Consider the following 19,478-nt stretch of genomic DNA (forward strand, 5'->3'; position numbering starts at 1 on the left):
TACTCTCCATTGCAGTGTTACAAAGTTGGAGTCATGCAAATGAAAAATATTTAAATTTCAGAATTTTTAGAAATCTGTTTCATTTTTGAAAGTGTTGTTTTTCCTTGTTTTTACATGTCACCTCAAACACTGTACGCCAAAGTCATTAAGGAAATGATCCTCTTCCTTAAGTTTCCTAAATTGAACTTTTTCTATTTGTATCCCCCCTTAAGCTCTGGGCTGGTAATTTAAATAGTATTTTCTACACAGAGTTATTTAAAATAAGTCAAATGAGGCAGCATACTGATTTTAAACTACCACTGCTCTCTTTCTGCCCCCATTCCTTCCAAGGCATTCCTTTCAAGCACAACACTCATTTAAAAATATAACAATTTAGGAGTCATATTTGTTCCTTAAAGGACTTACTGTCACTATTGTGCAGTCACCAGTTTTTAGCTCAAACTAGCTCTGAAGAGGAAAGAAATACATATTTTAGGAAGAAACTCCCTTATTAAAATATGGGTTAATAATGCATTCGGCATTTTCCTCAAGAATTTCAGGACATACTAACTTGATAGTTATCACCTTAAATTTCTCAGCTACTGTGACAAATACCGTACAATGGGTTGACGTAATAGGACCTGATCGGCTTAGGGTTTCAGATGCAAGGATTGGTAGTGTTCTGGCTGGCCAGCAGTCTTTGAGTTCTTTGACCTTCCTGTCACTGGTGGTGTCCTCTCCTTTCTCCTTGGGTTCTGTTGGCTTCCACCTTCCATTTCTCTGTGTGAATTTCTCTTCGTAAAGCCTCAAATAATAGGAATTCACACCCACAGGAATGGATTAAGATTAAGAACATTTTTTTCTGGGGTACATAATCTATCACCATTGTAAATTTTCACAAATTAGAAGTAAAACTAGCAAAAACTACAAACTTAAATTGATGAAAATCTTTAAGAATGAAAATTTGATTTTTAAGAATACCGATTTTGTCATTATGCTTCATGAAAGTTGAAGCCTGAAGCTGTCGAGTGACAAGTAGTCATGTGCTAACAACTTCTGTATGTAGAGATAATTCAATTACTATATTTAAGAGCAGTTTGTGTTCCTAAAGTTTGTTTACAAATGTTTGCAAAGTAGAAGCATTTTCCAGTGAACTTCAAGACAAGTTATAAAACTTTATTTAGGGAAGCTGTTGTGACTCAACTGATAGAGCATCCACCTACCATATGGAGGGTCCAGGGTTTGATACCCAGGGCCTCCTGACCCATGTGTTGAGCTGGCCCATGCACAGTCCTGCCGTGTGCAAGGAGTGCCATGCCATAAGGGTGTTCCCACATAGGGGTGCCCCACACGCAAGTAGTGCACCCCACAAGGAGAGCCACCCCGCACAAAATGCCCACCCGGGAGTGGTGCCGCACACATGGAGAGCTGACACAGCAAGATGACACAGCAAGTGATAGTTTCCTGGTGCTACATGACAAGACTGCAAGTGGACACAGACGAACACACAGCAAATGGATACAGAGCAGACACTGGGGCAGAAAGGGAGAGAAAAAATTAAATAAAATCTTTTAAAAGAACAAACCAAAAAAACCCGCCTGATTTAGCTTAGAATATAGTGGATAACAATCCCTCCTTAACTGAAAGTGACAAAATTTTTGTCAGTTTACTTCAATTACAGTTTTTCCTCACCCTCAAGATTTTGGTTCAATAAAATACTTGTATTAAGTCATTTCTGGGAAAGCTTAGTAAAAGGAGACTGGGAGCTGGATAGAAAAGAGAAAGATTGTTGAAAGTAGTATTCATTTAGGGAAGATTTAAGAAACTAAAGCAAAATTGCTGTCTACCGGGAAAAAGGAGTTAAGAATGCAACCAGGTTAAAGCACTCTGGAATGGAACTAAATTCATATAATCTTGTATATTGGAGAAGACTGGAGAAAAGTTCCTCCCCCTTAACGAGCTGAGTATCATTTCACTAAGGGTTTGCGTGCCTAGTCCCAAGCATTGTGCTTTCGGTGTTGGAAATACAGTGTGCCCCTAGTGAGCAAATATAAATGATCCCTTGCATATAAAAGTAAAACTGCAATTATGAATTGTAATTGCCATGAAAGAAAACTATATGGGGACTATGAGAACATGTAACATATCTAATCTGAAGTTCTAGGAAAGGCTACCGTAAGGTGACTTAAACTGAAATCTGAAAGAAGCAGAGATGTTAATTTGGGAAGGAAGCATGTGAATTGTTCTAGGTAGGGGTGGTAGCATTCACCAAGATCCCTGTGGAAGGAGGAAACATGCAGTTTTCAGTGAAATGAATTAAAATCTACTGTGGCTACAAGGCAAAAAGGGGGCCAGTTCTTGCAATGACATTGAAGTCAAGTTTAAAAATTTGGGCTTTTATTTTAAGAACATAGGGAGGCCATTGAAGGTGTTACACAGTTAAAAATATCACTATAATGACTTGCAGCCATAATGGAGGACTAAGCTTCTCCATGAACAACTAGAAAACTGTACAAAATGTATGAAACAACAGTTTTTATAAGATAAATATGTTATATACCTCTACACAGATTGATTAGTGGAGGGGGCAGGGGGAAGAGGGCGTATCACCAAAATCAGGGATGACTTAATGAGACATGATGGGAAGCAGCTGTGGCTCAAGCAATTGAGTTCCCATTTATCACATGGAAGACCTGGATTTGATCCCTGGAACCTCCTGGTGAAAAAAAAAAAAAAAGGCATCCCAGTCCTGCATGGCGTGGGGAAGCGCAGGCCCCCTCGCAGCGAAGCAACACACCAAAAAGATGACACAACCACATAGGAAAAAGAAAGAGACATGAGGACAGATTCTACAGACATTGAAAGATAATAAAACATTGGGAACAACCTTTATACCAATAAATCCAGAACTTAAATGAAATAAATTAATTTCTTAATAGAAAAATTACCAAAACTGAATCAAGAAGAAATAGAGGGAAGCAGACGTGGCTCAAGCAGGTGGGCACCCACCTATCACATGAGAGGCCTGGGTTCCGTTTCTGGTGCCCCCTAAAGAAGATGAGCAAGACAGCGAACAGACACGACTGGCTTGCAGGGCTGGTGTGGTGAGCGGACACAGTGAGGAGACAGAACAAGCAGAGAAGAGGTGGCTCACGCCATTGGGCACCTCCCTCCCACATGAGAGGTCCTGGGTTGGCTTCCCAGGACTGCCTAAAAAGATGATCACACAAATGACACAGCAGACAGCCAGTGCAAACAATGAAGCGGGGGTAGGGGAGGATAAATAAAATAAAGCTTTTTTTAAAAAAGAACAAATCTCAACAGTCCTTTATCTATTTTTTTTTTTTTCAATCCAGGTTCAGAGGTAGGAAGACAGTATTGTTAAGGTCATTTCTTCCCAATTTGAACTATAGATTCAATGCAAACCCAATCAAAATTTCCGCAACTTTGTGCACATGGACAAACTGGTTCTAGAGCTTACATGGAGGGCAGTGGGCGGCGGACCATGGCGGAGCGCGCTGGGGCGGCCCTGCTGGCCGGGTGAACACGGCGGAAGGGCGGAGTGGCGGAAGTGGAAGGAACTGAGCACCTGCGAAAGGCCTTCTTCCCCAAGCACCAGGATCTGCAGTTGGCAGGGCTCGTGAACCCCTTGGATAGCCCCCGTCACATGCGTCAGGAGCAGGAGTCTGAGTTCCTAGAGGGCACTGTGCTGGACCGGCCCACCCGGCCGGGCCACGGCTTCTTTGTCAACTGTGGCATGAAGAAGGAGGTGAAGACTGACCAGAACTTAGAGCCTGGACTTTGGGTTACCGTATAACTGAATCAGAAGCTACTCCCAGAAAGCAAGACCTCCCGTCGAAAAGTTGTATCATCACAGGACCCTCCTAGCAAAGCTGGTCTCTACTGGGGCTATGCTGTCCAGCTGGCCTCCTGCCTCAGTGCTGTGTTGGCTGAGGCCCCCTTCAAGGATGGGTATGACCTGACCATTGGGACATCAGAGTGAGGCTCAGATGGGGCCTCTGCCCAGCTCCCCAGCTTCGGGCATGCCCTCGTGGGTTTTGGGGGCCTTCAGGGGTGAGAAGCTGGAGTGGACCCCGACCTGAACCTGGAGGTGGCTGAACCCAGTGTCCTCTTCGACCTGTATGTCAACACCTGTCCCAGCCACGGCAGCCGCACCATCCACACTGAGGAAGCCATCCTCATCTCCCTGGCTGCCCTGCAACCTGGCCTCCCCCAGGCAGGTGGTCCGGCCCAGCTGAAGGTTCTGTCTGGCCCAAGACATTGAAGAAGCAGCACTGAAGCGAGGAATTCCTACATGTCACCTGGGACAGACACAGCCAAGACTTGTCTCCAAAAATAACCACCTTTAATGCAAGCTAGCTCCCATCTACCCTCAGTCTCACCAGGCTGCCTCCCTCACTTGCTGCCAGCAGTGATGGCCTTGAGGCTGCCTGCCCGTGCTAGGATGTTTGGCATGAAGAGCAGCCGAGGCCCACTCAATGCTCTCGATGGGCACCAGAAAGCATTCCAGCGGGATCGTCTCGTCCACAGGCCCACTGGGCACCATGTAGGAGTGGAGCTCGATCTGCCCAGCTGCTGCCTCCAGGATCAGCACCTTGAAGAAGTGTGTAGGCACTGTCACATGGTTCTTGCCAATGACCTGGTACTTCACGTAGGATTCCCCATCAGCCTCCATCCTGTGGGCAGACCCACCCAGGCACAGGTGTTCTTTTAGGGCACCCAGGGGGCCTGAGGTCTGGTCCAACCCAATGCTTCCTCCTCCAGGAAGCCTTCCCTGACCCAGATTCTACCTTTTGTCAACCTGCAGGTCAGCCCCTTCAGTATGAGGCTTCTTTGTCCTACTTGACTCCCCCAGGAGGCTGAAACTCTCTCCAGGGTAAGGGCTACCTCTTACCCTCAGGTGATTTCTTCATGCCCAACCCAGAGCCAGGCAGAGTGGGTGGCAATAAGTACTGCTGAAAGAACCAGGCCTTCTAAACATTAAAAAATAAAAAATAGGGTGGCGGGCTTGGCCCAGTGGTTTGGGCATCCATCTACCACATGGGAGGTCCACGGTTCAAACCCCAGGTCTCCTTGACCTGTGTGGAGCTGGCCCATGCGCAGTGCTGATGCACACAAGGAGTGCCCTGCCACGCAGGGGCGTCCCCGCATAGGAGAGCCCCATGTACAAGGAGTGCACCCCATAAGGAGAGCCACCCAGCGCGAAAAAAAGCACCCAGGAATGGTGCTGCATGCATGGAGAACTGACACAACAAGATGACACAACAAAAAGAAACACAGATTCCCATGCTGCTGACAACAACAGAAGCGGACAAAAAAGACGCAGCAAATAGACACAGAGAACGACAACCGGGTTGGGGGAGGAGGGGAGAGAAATAAATAAATAAATAAACAAACAAACAAACAAATCTTTTTAAAAAATAAAATAAAATAAAAAATAAAAAATAAAGTTTATATGGAAAGGTAAAAGAGGCAGAATACCCAACACAATACCAAAGAAGAAGAAGTTGGAAGAGTGACATTACCTGATTTCAAAACTTAAAATGTGCTATAATAATCAAGACAGTATGATACTGGTGAAAGAAGAAACAAATAGATCAATGGAACAGAACAGGGAGCTCAGAGATATATCCACACAAATATCGTCAACTGATCTTTGACTGAACAGAAAAGGCAATTCAATGGAGAATGGATAGTCTTTTTCAACAAATGGGTGCTGGAACAACTGTATATTCACATGCAAGAAAAAATTACTCTAGATACAGACAATACCTTCTACAAAAATTCCATAAATGTATGATGCAAAACTGTAAAATTTCTATAAGATGACAGAAAACATAGGTGACCTTGGATTTCATGATGTCTATTTGGATACAATACCAAAAGCATGATCCATTGAAGAAAAAAATGGTAAGCTGGACTTAAAAATTTGTCTATAAAAGACACTGTTAAGAGATTGAAAAGACATGCCATAGACTTGGAGAAAATCTTTGCAAAACACATCTAATAAAGGACTCATACCCAAATTATACAAAGAATCCTTAAAACTCAACAATAAGAAAAAAAGCCAATTTAAAGAGACATGTCACCAAAGGAGATACACAAATGGCAAAGAAGCATATGAAAAGAGGCTCAACATCATATGTAATTAGAGAATTGCAAATTAAAACACAACAAGAGGAAGGGGGCAAGATGGCATCTGAGTAAATTCACCGTCGTCAGCTCTCTTACAGAAGACCAGCTGTGTGGTGACAGAGTCCTACCGGAGCAGTGTTTCGGGAACCTGCAGGGCAGGAGGTGTCTGGACATCGATCTGGAGAGACTGCAGCAGAATTGGTGTTTGCTCAAGGTAGAAGTGCAGTTTCTAACACTGAATGCAGAAGCCATGGGAAGGTAAATCCCTTCCCCCTAGGGCTAAGAGTCACAAAGTTCACTGAGAACTGCCGGTCGTGGGTTGGAGTTTCCAAGCCCTGTGTCCCCCAAATGCATGAACCCCAAGCCTGTGTCCTCTGAACCCACGCAGCCCATGCTAAATACCCCAAGTCCACATTCTCCCGGGCCTCTGTTTCCTGAGCCCAGCACTCCCAGAAATCGGGCATTGCCCTACTGCTCCAGATGCAGACTAACTCCAGAAGTGGGAGAGTCTAGGTTGGAGGTGCAGAGGGGCCAAGGAGTGCAGGTGCAATTTTCTGGTTCCCCCCTTTTTATTGAGTTTGGAAGAGATATTAGCTGACTTGGGGAGAGCCTAGGAATAGAGAAGAGGCAAGTCTGGTGAGAGAGCCCAATTTACCTAAATGCCCTGGGATAGGAAACTTGGTCTGGGAGAAGGTGGAGTCAGAAAATTAACCAGCCACCTTGTAGCACACCTAAGGGAGAGGGACAGTAGGACGTGCTTTACAGGCTTCCAATAGCATATTTAGGGTTCCTGGCAATGGGTGGGTGCTCTCAAGAAATTAAGAGTCATTATTTTCTCTGGTGAATTGGTTCACCAGGGACCCATTTGAATTTCCTACAGGAGCCCTCACACAGCCTTCCTGCTGCCTTGGGAGAAAAGGAAGTGAGGTGAGAAAGGGAGAAAGGGGGAAGGCCAGACTCCTAAGCAGTTTATTCAATTGCAAAGAGGATTCTTTGCCTGAGGCCTTGTCTGGTCTTTTTTGTTGGTCTGTTTTCTCTTTTTTTCTTCTTCTTTATTCCCCCCACCACCCTTTTTTTCCTTTTTCTTTTTTCTCCCCTCTCTCTGCTTTTTTTTTTCCCCTTCTCTCTTTTTTTTACTCCACCCCCCACCCTTTTTTCTTTTTTCATATTCATGTTGCAGGCAACATTTCTTATTTGTTGTGCTTCCTGATCCTCAATTTTCTCTTTTCTGTGATACTGATTTTGGCTACCAACACTATCCCCTTCCTGTACATCATTCTCTCCTCTATCATTTATTGTTTCTCTTACATTCCACTTCTCTCTGTTTAGCCCCCAGTATTTCTGACTTTTTATCTCTAATACCTCTAATCTGTTTTCTATAATTTATTCATGCTTTATGTTATTGTCCTCTTTTCTTTTTCTCTCTTTCCTGACCACACTGACCTTTTAATTCATAGTATATTCCTCCCCATATTCAGTTTAATATCTCATTATAGGTACTCCACTTTTTTATGGTTATAACTATACACAGCTTCCATGAGTTCTATATCCATTCTCCTAGATCTCACATGGTTCTTCTGCTAACACTCACTATCAATTCTACTATTATATTTTTCTTTTCTTACCCCTTTTGCTTTCTCTGGACCTAATATTTTCCTTTGAGGGAACTTAGCCAATAATAAGAAATAGAATAAGAAGAAAATAGTGACAGAGAAGACTTAACTTGCACACAAAAACAACAATTAATTAAACCCCAAGGCTAGAATAAGAAGATAACAGAATAAACCCAACAAGATAAAATGATGACCAGACAGCAACAAAAAACTACAGACCATACCAATAATCAGGAAAACATGGCCCAATACAATGAACAAACTAAAAACCAGGAAGAGAAGTGGAACACCGAACAAGTAATTAAAGCTCTCAAAACATGTATCATGGACCAATTCAATGAAGTAAAGGAAGAGATTAAGCATATTAAGAAAACACTTGGAGAGCATACAGAAGAAATTGTGATCATGCACAAAAAGATCACAGAGATGATGGGGATCAATAGCACAATCCAAGAAATCAGAAATACACTCTTATCAAATAACAGCAGATTTGAAGAGGCAGAAGAAGGAATTAGTGATGTGGAAGACAGTACATCTGAAATCAAACAGACAGTAGAATTAATCAATAAAAAGATCAAAAAAATCCAGCAGGGACTCAGGGTCCTAAATGACAATGCAAAATGCACAAATATATGCATTATAGGCATCCCAGAAGGAGAAGAGAAGGGAAAGGGGATAGAAGGGTGTTGGAGGAAATAATGGCTGAAAACTTCCCAAATCTATGGAGGGAGATGGATGTACATGTCCAGGAAGCACAACGCACCCCGAATAGCATAAATCCCAACAGGCCCACACCAAGACATATACTTGTCAAATTATCCAATGCACGAAACAAAAAGAAAATACTAAAAGCAGCAAGAGAAAAGAGAACCATCACATACAAGGGAGGCTCCATAAGACTAAGTGTGATCTCTCATCTGAAACCATGGAGGCAAGAAGGTACTAAAAAAAAAGAATTACCAACCAAGAATACTCTCTCCAGCAAAACTAGCATTCAGAAATGATGGAGAGTTCAAAATATTCACAGATAAACAGAAACTAAGAGAGTATGCCAACAAGAAATCTACCCTTCAAGAAATACTAAAGGGAGTTCTGCAGGAGGAAAGAAACAAACAGGAGAGACAGAGTTGGAGGAGTGCTTGAGAACAACTAAAACTACAAAAAGAGGGGAAAAAATCTAACAACATAAGACAAACACAAATCCAAAGAAAATATGGCTAATATAAGTACTTTCTTGAAAGTAGTAACACTGAATGTCAATGGATTAAATTCACCTGTTAAGAGACACAGATTGGAAGATTGGATAAGGAAATATGACCCATCTATATGTTGTCTACAAGAAACTCATCTTTTATATTTAGGGGATTTGAATCTCTGGACCGACAATGTGATAGCCAGGTCCTGAGCCTCAACAGACTCCAGCACCTACAATCTGATTTATTGGACTTACCACACTCAGCTAAGATGGAGTTGAAGAAGGACAATCACCACACCGTGGAGCCTAGAGTGATTACAACTGAAAATGGGAGGACTGCATCCAGCATCCATGTGGAATCTGAGCCTCCTCTTGACATAGAGGTGCAATGGACACAACCAATCCAATGTCCACATAGAAGAGGTGGCATGGAATTGGGAAAAGTGGACATGGTGGACGATGGGTATGGGGAAGGGCAGGAAGAGATGAGAGGTGGAGGCGTCTTTGGGACATGGAGCTGCCCTGGATGGTGCCTCAGAGGTAATCACCGGACATTGTAAATCCTCATAGGGCCCACTGGATGGAATGGAGGAGAGTGGGGGCCATGATGTGGACCATTGTCTATAAGGTGCAGAGGTGCCCAAAGATGTACTTACCAAATCCAATGGATGTGTCATGATGATGGAAACGAGTGTTGTTGGGGGGGGAGAGGGGGGGTGGGGGGGTGGGGATGAATGGGACCTCACATATATATTTTTAATGTAACATTATTACAAAGTCAATAAAAAAAATTAATTAAAAAAAAAAAAAAAAAAGAAACTCATCTTAGACCCAGGGATTCAAGGAGGTTGAAAGTGAATGGCTGAAAAACAATCTTACAAGCAAACAATAACCAAAAAAAGGGCAGGAGTAGTTATATTAATATCAGAGACAAAGATGGACATACATATTAGTGAAAGGGATAATCTTTCAAGAATGAACAGTCGTAAACATTTATGCTCCTAACAAGGGTGCTTCCAAATATGTGAGGCAAACACTGGAAAAACTAAGTGAAGGAATAGATGCCTCTACAATTATAGTGGGGGACTTTAATACACCACTATCAACTTTGGACAGAGCTTCTCAAAAGAGAATCAATAAAGAAACAAAAACTTTAAACAGTATATCAGAAGAGATGGACCTAATAGACATATATAGAACATTACACCCAAATACAGCAGGATATACATTTTTCTCAAGTGCACATGGATCATGCTCCAAGATAGACCATATGCTAGGCCACAAAGAAAGTCTCAATGAATTCAGAAAGATCAAAATCATACAAAATAATTTCTCTGACCACAGTGGAGTGAAGCTGGAAATCTGCAAGGGCCAGAGGCCCAGATTTTGCAACAAGATGTGGAAATTAAACAGCACGCTCTTAGAAAAACAGTGGGTCAAGGAGGAAATCTCAAAAGAAATTAATAACTACCTTGAAACTAATGAAAATGATAACACAACATACCAAAACTTATGGGATACAGCAAAAGCAGTACTGAGAGGGAAACTTATAGCCATGAATTCCTACATCAAAAAAGAAGAGCAAAAATTGAAGAACTAACTGCACACTTGGAGGAATTAGTAAAAAAAAACAACAAAGTAACCCCAAAGGAAGAAGAAAGAAAGAAAGAACAAAGATCAGAGCAGAACTAAATGAAATAGAAAATAAGAAAGCACTTGAAAAAATAAACAAAACCAAGAGCTGGTTCTTTGAGAAGATCAATAAAATTGGCAAACCTCTAACTAGACTAACAAAGAAAAAAGGAGAGAAGATGCAAATACATAAAATAAGAAATGAGAAAGGAAATAACACCACTAACCCCACAGAAATAAAGACTATCATAAGAGGATACTTTGAAAAGCTATATTCCAACAAGAAGGACAATTTAGAGGAAATGGACAAATTACTAGAAATGCATAAGCAGCCTACATTGATAAAAGAAGAATTTGATGATCTTGACAAACCAATCACAAGTAAAGAGATAGAATCAGTCATTAAAAACCTCCCAACTCGGGGGAGGGGGGTATATGGGGACCTCATATTTTTTTAATGTAACGTTAAAGAAAAAAAAAAGACAGAAATTAAAAAAAAAAAAAAGGAAACCTCCCCCAACTAAGAAGAGCCCTGGGCCAGATGGCTACACAGGTGAATTCTACAAAACATTCTGGAAAGAACTAATGCCAATCTTGCTGAAACTCATCCAAAAAATTGAAACAGAAGGAACATTGCTTAACTCATTCTATGATGCCAACATTACCCTAGTATCAAAGCCAAACAAAGACACCCCAAGAAAGGAAAATTACAGACTAATTTCTCTAGTGAACCTAGATGCAAAAATCCTCAACAAAATACTTGCTAATCATATTCAACAACACATTAAATGAATTATACACCATGACCAAGTGGGATTCATTCCGGGTATGCAAGGATGGTTCAACATAAGAAAATCGATCAATGTAATGCACCATATAAAGAGATGGAAGGAAAAAAATCACATGATCGTATCTATAGATGCAGAAAAAGCATTTGACAAAATACAGCACCTTTCCTTGGTAAAAACACTGCAAAAGATCAGAATACAAGGACATTTTTTGAACATGATAAAGGGTATATGTGAAAAAAACAGAGCCAACATCATTTACAATGGTGAAATCCTAAAATCTTTCCCTCTAGGATCAGGAATAAGACAAGGATGCCCACTATCACCCCTTCTATTTAACATTGCCTTGAAGTACTTGCTCGAGCACTGAGGCAAGAACCAGACATAAAAGGCATCCAGATTGAAAAGGAAGAAGTCAAAATTTCATTATTTGCAGATGACATGATCCTATACATAGAAAACCCTGAGAAGTCTACAAGAAAGCTTCTAGAACTCATAGATGAGTTCAGTACAGTCCCAGGTTATAAGATCAATGCACAAAAATCAGTAACATTTCTTTACACCAATAGTGAGCAATCTCAGGAGGATATCCAGAAAGAAATAACCATTTACAATAGTAAATTAAAAAATCAAATACTTAGGAATAAATTTAACTAAAGATGTAAGAAACTTATACACAGAAAACTACACAACACTGTTCAAGAAAATCAAAGAAGACTGAAATAAATGGAAGAATATTCCCTGGTATGGATAAGAAGACTAAATATTATTGAGATGTCTATCCTACCAAAATTGATCTACACATTCAATGCAATCCCAATAAAATACAACACAGCATTCTTTAATGAACTAAAAAAACTAGCTATGAAATTTATTTGGAAAGGAAAGAGGCCCCGAATAGCCAAAGACATATTGAAAAAGAAAAATGAAATTGGAGATCACACTACCTGACTTTCAAAACTAGCTACAATAGTGAAAACAGCATGGTATTGGCACAAGGATAGACACACTGACCAATGGAATTGACTTGAGAGTTCTGATATAGATCCTCATATATAGAGTCATATAATATTCAATAAGGCCACCAAATCCTCTCAACTGGGAGGGAACAACCTCTTCAGCAAATGGTGCTTAGAGGGAAGTGGACATCTCCCAGTGGAGAGGGTGTCCATCTACCATGTGGGAGGTCTGCGGTTCAAACCCCGGGCCTCCTTGACCTGTGTGAAACTGGCCAATGTGCAGGACTGATGTGCCCAAGAAGTGCTGTGCCACTCAGGGGTGCCCCCCCTGTAGGGGAGCCCCACAGCACAAGGAGTGCACCCTGTAAGGAGAGCCACCCAGCGTGAAAGAAATTGCAGCCTGCCCAGGAATGGCGCCACACACACACAGAGAGCTGATGCAGCAGGATGACGCAACAAAAAGAAACACAGATTCCCATGCCACTGGCAATACCAGAAGTGGACAAAAAAAAAAAAAGAACACACAGCAAATAGACACAGAGAATAGACAACTGGCGTGGGGGAGAAATAAATAAAATAAATCTTTATTTTTAAAAAATGGTGCTTGGGGAACTGGATAGCCATATGTAAAAGAATGAAAGAGGGGCAGCAGACTTGGCCCAGTGGTTAGGGCATCGATCTACAACGTGGGAGGTCCGCGGTTCAAACCCCAGGCCTCCTTGACCCGTGTGGAGCTGGCCCATGCCCAGTGCTGATGCGCGCAAGGAGTGCCGTGCCATGCAGGGGTGTCCCCCGCGTAGGGGAGCCCCACATGCAAGGAGTGCGCCCCATAAGAAGAACTGCCCAGTGCAAAAGAAAGTGCAGCCTGCCCAGGAATGGTGCCACACACACGGAGAACTGACACAACAAGATGACGCAACAAAAAGAAACACAGATTCCCATGCCGCTGACAACAACAGAAGTGGACAAAGATGCAGCAAATAGACACAGAGAACAGACAACTGGGGTGGGGGGGAGGGGAGAGAAATAAATAAATAAATAAATATTTTAAAAAAAATTCTGTGATGACCAGTCGCCATGGTTATGTCATGAAAAAAAAAAAAAAAGAATGAAAGAGGTTTACCAACTCACACTTTATACAAAAATCAACTCAAGATGAATCAAAGACCTAAATATAAGAGCCAAGACCATAAAGACTTTGGAAAACAATGTTGGGAACCATCTACAGGACCTTGTAATAGGAAATGACTTCATGAACTTCACACCCAAAGCATGAGTAGCAAAAGAACAAATAGATAAATGGGACTTCCTCAAAATTAAAGCCTTCTATACTTCAAAGGGATTTGTCACGAAAGTGAAAAGAGAACCTACACAATGGGAGAAAATATTTGGTAACCATATATCTGATAGGAGACTTATATTCTGCATATATAAAGAACTCCTATATCTTGAAAATAAAAAGAAAAACAACCCACTTAAAAAATGGGAAAAAGATTTAAACAGATACTTCTCCAAAGAAAAAACACAAATGGCTAAAAGCCACATGAAAAAAATGCTCCAAATCTCTAGCTATTAGGGAAATGCAAATCAAAACTACAATGAGATACTATCTTTCTCCCATAGGATTGGCAGCTATGAAAAAAAAAAACAGAAGAATACAAGTGCTGGAGAGGATGTGGAGGAATGGGAACATTCATCCACTGCTGGTGGGAATGCAGAAGGATCCAGCCATTCTGGAGGACAGTTTGGCAGTTTCTCAAAAAACTAGCTATAGATAGATTTGCCATATGACCCAGCAATTCCACTGCTGGGTATTTACCCAGTAGAACTGAAAACAAGAACACAAACCAATACATGCACACCAATGTTCATAGCAGCATTGTTCACTATTGCCAAAAGTTGGAATCAACCCAAATACCCATCAACAGGTGAATGGATAAATAAACTGTGGTATATACATACAATGGAATACTACTCAGCTTTGAGAAGGAATACACTACAAACACATGTGATAACATGAATGAATCTTGAGAACTTTATGTTGAATGAAGCAACCCAGGCATTGAAGGACAAATACTACATGACCTCACTGATATGAAATAAGTAAACCAAGCTGCCTCAGAGAGCTAGAGACCAGATGATAGGCTTAAAGGAATTTGGGGAGTAGAGGAAGGTTGTGAGCTCACACCTACCTGGGTGAAATCTATGATAAGCTGGAGGTAAGTATTTGTACAGGGAAGGGATAAAATGGGGGCATGAGGATACCTTTGGGTGGGGCTTTGTGGGTTTGAGGGGAGCTAGGGATGGGAGGATGGGTAATATGGCCCAAGAAATTGGGGGGTGGGTGGGGGAACATATGAACATAGGAGATTGTCAGGTATGTGGTTGAGAGTATAATGTAGAGAAAACTTTTTCAAAAATATAAAAAAGAAGGTTACCTGTTTAAGATGCTTAATGGGGAGAATCTGACACAGGACAGGCTTCTAGGTAATGTGTGAGTATTCATTTTGTCATAGTGGGTTATATCATTGGATGGAGATGCATACAATGAGAGTGAAGGTATACCCACATCCTGGGGAGGACTGATGTTCTCAAATAGAGGGAATTGTATCTCTCGAGAGAAATAATGGCTCCCGAAGCATTAGGGCAGTTGAGCATGTCAAGCCCTCAACATTGTGGCAAGTATCTCTGAACATGGCCCTTCAAGCAATGAAGAGTGATTGTCACTGTGGGCCCTGAGGGGAGGGGGAAAGAGGTATTGAATAGGTGGAATCAATGTAACAGTGGGACAATGGAAGTGTTCCACAAGATTATGCAAGGATGGATATAGGACATATTAAATTACACCAAAAATGTATAGAGACCTATAGGCTAAAATGTAAATCATAATGTAAAACATAGGATAACTAAAAATTTAGAAAATTGTATAGTCTAAAATATAAACCACAATGTAAACCCAAGTATAACCTTGTTTGAAAGCTATTGTCTCAATATCTGTACATCGGTTGCAGTAAACATAGTATGAACATGTAAAAAGATTATTGCCGGGGAAGGGGCAAAGTGTCTGATGTTGAATATGTGGGAGTACCGTATATTGTATATATGAATTACTGTGGTCTAAAACTTTGGGGAAGACAAGCTTAATAATTAGAAAAGAAAAAGAAAAAGAAAGGACGTAGACACTGAGGAAGAGATGGAAGAAGTTGCCTTACCAATGTGTATACAGGACAACACTTTTGCCGTGATGGAAGGCAAAACATCAAAAACAATGCTTTTTCATTTTTTAATTTTTTGATACTCCAATTTATTTTTACTTTAATTTTTCTAAATTAGTATATATTCTATATCTAACCTTTAAACCCATCACTATGTTCCATTTTACTATTAATGGAACCTGGTTGTGGGAGGAGGGGCACCCGGCTTGCCTCAGTGGCAAACAGTGCGGCAAGAGGTGACACCGCCTCTGCCCACTGGGCCTAGACAAGGTGACCACGCCTGACTAGGCCTTTGCTGCTAACGGCTAGCCGGCACTGCCCTCCCCCTTCCTATCTCCCGCCTAGCCCAGCTCTCACTTCCCCTCCCCCCTCCCTTAAAGCTAATCTCTTAGTACGCTGTTTGCCCAGCAACAGCTTACAACCACCTATCAGCTTAGTAACAGTGTCAGCCTATCAAGAGTTAGCACATACTCTACTGGCCAATCACTAGCCCAACACCAGAACATTGCCTTATATGGAAACAGCATTTGCCCTAGCCAATCAGAACCTGCCACACCACTCCCCAATCCTATAAATCTGCATCCCCTTCCGCAATAAACCAGACTTGTGCCATAAGCCTGTCTCCACGACTTCTTCCTGGGTCGTGCGCCCTCCACGCCTTCGGAGCCCCCGAGGGAAGCATCAGTGGCCGTACGAGGCTTTCTTCCCCACGCCAGGGACCCCTCTCGTCCCACAACGGGACCCCACTCGTCCCTTAACAGGGACCCCGCTCATCCCACAACGGGACCCCACTCGTCCCGCAACAGGGACCCCGCTCGTCCCTTAACAGGGACCCCGTTTCGTCCCTCACCTGGTAATATATTGGACTTCATATTTGAGGAGGTTTTGGACCACAGAGGGGTTCGATGGTGGCAGGGGAGGAATACTGGTGTGGGGTGTTATTGGTGGGGAGCACATGATTGGGAGGGAGTTCTCCAGGGCATATGTGCAGGTGCATAAAAATATTTGGTTATTTTCATAGTCATTACAGTTGGGAATGACAGCTGGGGAAGTGCTGAATTCCTGGCCGGGGGGAGCTCTGTCGCATTCCCTAATGGAACAGCAACAATCCCCCAAGTGCAATGTCTAAGACCAATAAGGAAGGATGGTCCAACAATGAACCTTTGATGCTAATGACTATGCTTGTGAGCCTATGTGCATGAAATAAGAACTAGGCCTAGAGCTGCAGGGTGCCTAAGAGTTACGTTCTGAGAGCCTCCACGTTGCCCAAATGTGGCCAGTCTCGAAGCCAAACTCAGCATGTAAATGCATTGCCTTCCCTCCAATGTGGGACATGATTCCCAGGGATGAGCCTCCCTGGCACTGAGGAATTACTACCAAGTAACAGCTGATGATGTGGCTGGAGAACGACCTTGAATAAAAGGGTCAACTCACACCAGCAGAATATCTCAGCCTACATGTAATATCAGGAGTTAATGCTTTTTGACCTTGAATAAAAGGGGGAAATGGAAAGGACAAATGAGTTTATATGGCTATGAGTCTCCAAAAAAGAGCCAGGTGGTCATCAGAAGAGTCGCCCTTATACACACCTCAGCAGAGTCCCAGAGACAGCTAAAGTAGATACAACCCCAAGTATTGGTTCTTCTGAGAGTTACAGAGACCCACAGGTCCTATGGTCATGGAAGATGGACTTCAGTGCCATGTCATTTGGCCCTACTTTGGAGTTTGTGTTCCTGAGTGTGATGGAGTTGGACTCAGATGTGATCTTTGTTCACAAGCCTCTCCTGTCACTTATACTGGACCTGTGGTTGGTGCTGGGGTTTAGTGTATACTCAGGGGACCTGAATCTCTGGACTGTCCATGTGATAGCCAGACCCTGAGCCTCAACAGACTTGCAACTCCTACCCTCTGGTTTATTGGACTTACTTTGGCCAGCTAACAGGAAGGTAAAGAAGGTCAGCCACCACACCAGGAAGCCAAGAGTGCCTACAACTGCAAACAGGAGAATTACATCCATTATCCAAGTGGAATCTAAGCACCCTCAGAGGTGGAGCAGACATAACCATCCCAGGGTCCACAGAATGAAGGAATAGAGTATGGATTAGAGTGGATTTACTAATACTCTATTCTGGAACTATTGTGAATAGTAATGGAAGTAAATGTAGCAATGAGATGGAGAAAGTAGCCAAATGGTAGCTGCTGAGGGTGGGGAGTGGGAAGAAGAGATGTGATGTGGGGGCATTTTCAGGACTTGGAGTTGTCCTGGGTGGTACTACAGGGACAGTTACTGAACATTGTATGTCCTCCCATGGCCCACTGGGTGGACTGGGGGAGTGTAAACTATAATGTGGACCATTGACCATGTGGTGCAGCAGTGCTCAGAGATGTATTTACCAAGTGCAATGAATGTCCCATGATGATGGAGGAGGTTGTTGTTAGGGGAGAAGTGGGGTGAGGGGGGTGGGGGGATATGTGAGGACCTCATATTTTTTTAATGTAACATTAAAAAAAATAAAGACAAAGAAATTTTAAAAAAAAGAAAGAAAAAAACCCACAACAATGAGATATCATGACACACCTATTAAAAAGGTTTAAATCCAAAACACTGATATCACCAAATGCTGACAAGGATATGGAGCAATGGGAACTCCCATTCATTGCTGGTGGGATGCAAAATGGTAATAACCCTTTGTAAGACAGTTTGGCGGTTTCTTACAAAGCTAAACATAGTTTTACTATATGATCTAGATATCACATTCCTAGGTATTTATCCAAATAGGTTGAAAACTTAATACATACAAAAACCTCCACACGAATGTTTATAGCAGCATTATTCATAATTACAAAAATTGGAAACAACCTAGATGTCCTGCAATAGCACAATAGATAAATAAACCATGGTCCAGCCATACAATGTAATATTATTCAACAATGAAAAAAGAGCTAGGAAGCCAAGAAAAGAATATGGAAGAGACTTACATATATATTGCTATGTGAAAGAAGTCAGAAAATATAGGAGAAAAATCTTCCTGATCTTGGAGTAGGCAAAGATACCTTAAATATGCCATCAACAGTACTTAGGAAAGATTGGTAAACTGATTGTTAGGGGTTGAATTGTGTTTCCACTCCCATCTTTAAAAGGTAAGCTTGAAGTCCTCACCCCTGGTCCCAGGAATGTGATCCTATTTGGAAATAGGATCTTTGATGATGTGATTACTTAAGAGGAGGCCAAAGTGGATTAGACAAGTGCCTAATCCAATATGACTGTTATCTTTTTTTAAATAATATATTTTATTTAGCTCTATTTATCCAAATACTGTCATTTCAATATGTAATCAATATGAAAAACTAGTGAGATATTTTATGTATTTTATGTACTTTTTTGGAGGGTGCAAAATCTTCAAATCCAGGTTTATTTTACACTTATAGCACATCTCAAGCCTGAATCACCCCTTTCAAGTTTTTGCTAGCCACATGTGGCCAAGGGATGGTCTTGTTGGAAAGTGCGTGTCTAGAGTTTTCCTCAGCTGTATTCGGAATACCTTGGGCCTGGCTTCAAGGTTTGAAGTAGAAACCAGGACCTTGACATATTAATTCTTTAGTTTACTCAGTGGTATATGACATGAGTCCCCAAAATTATTATTTCTTGGCTAAAAATGGCTAGAGCAGGTGCTCAAATTACACAGTTCTAAAGACTGATTGGTGTCTTGTAAGAAGAGACAGACACAGGGGAGGTGGGCATGTGACAATGGGGGCAGAGATAGAAGTGCTGCAGTTATAAGCCAAGAAATGCCAAGAATTGCCAGCAAACCACCAAAAGCTAGAAAGAGGGAAGGAAGGTTCCCCTACAGGTCTCAGAAGGAACATGGCCCTGCCAACATTTTGTATTTGTACTTCTAGACCTCAGAACAGTGAGACAATAAATGTCTATTATAAATCAA

The 19,478-nt window shown here is 42.0% G+C and overlaps 1 pseudogene; it reads left to right on the forward strand.

The window, feature by feature from the left end:
* Positions 1-3,526: 3,526 nt before the first annotated feature.
* On the forward strand, positions 3,527-4,848 carry LOC101439130 (putative methyltransferase C9orf114; annotated as a pseudogene).
* Positions 4,849-19,478: the final 14,630 nt, after the last annotated feature.

This window comes from Dasypus novemcinctus, chromosome 17 (genome assembly GCF_030445035.2).
Source record: "Dasypus novemcinctus isolate mDasNov1 chromosome 17, mDasNov1.1.hap2, whole genome shotgun sequence".
NCBI classification, from domain to species: domain Eukaryota; kingdom Metazoa; phylum Chordata; class Mammalia; order Cingulata; family Dasypodidae; genus Dasypus; species Dasypus novemcinctus.